Source organism: Engystomops pustulosus, unplaced genomic scaffold (genome assembly GCF_040894005.1).
Source record: "Engystomops pustulosus unplaced genomic scaffold, aEngPut4.maternal MAT_SCAFFOLD_580, whole genome shotgun sequence".
In the NCBI taxonomy this organism is placed as follows: domain Eukaryota; kingdom Metazoa; phylum Chordata; class Amphibia; order Anura; family Leptodactylidae; genus Engystomops; species Engystomops pustulosus.
Genome location: NW_027285459.1, coordinates 17,027 through 17,500, shown reverse-complemented (window position 1 = coordinate 17,500; position 474 = coordinate 17,027). Strand labels below are relative to the sequence as shown.

General features: G+C 59.7%; 1 non-coding gene across 1 annotated transcript in view; it reads right to left on the bottom strand.

Annotated features, from left to right (window-relative positions):
* Positions 1-34, bottom strand: part of LOC140111752 (18S ribosomal RNA) — a 1,884-nt gene extending 1,850 nt beyond the window's left edge. The window contains exon 1 of the ribosomal RNA XR_011852242.1: positions 1-34. This exon is cut by the window's left edge and continues 1,850 nt beyond it. This is a non-coding gene — a ribosomal RNA (18S ribosomal RNA).
* Positions 35-474: the final 440 nt, after the last annotated feature.

Genomic DNA, 474 nt, shown 5'->3' with positions numbered 1-474 from the left:
ACAAGCATATACTACTGGCAGGATCAACCAGGTAGCCGAGCTCTGAGGGGTAGACTCTTGGAGTCAGGCTCCGTGAGCTAATGGGAACGCTCGTTGCTGCTGCTGCTACCGCAGCGCTTCTCCGCCGCCGGAGAAGACCTCGCAGACAACATTGGATGGAGCTTAGGGCAGGGGGGCAAGAAAGATGCTCTCGGTCCCTTCCAAGGACCCGAAAAAGCCTTCCCTTCCCCTCCCTCTCGCAGTCGCTGGCTTTCCCCACTCAGTTCAGCCAAGAAGTGGCGCTCGACTCTCACCTCCATCAGCACCTCCGAAGCTCGGACAGCTCCTGTAGGCTGCGCATAGAAGGAAAGCATTGGACGCTCAACTTCAGCACCTCGAGTGTCGGACGGCTCCACCACCACCTCTCCACACTGTTAAGCGAGAGAGACGATAGGAGCCGTCGCGACGTACCCATGCAGCGCCGCCCGCCAACGC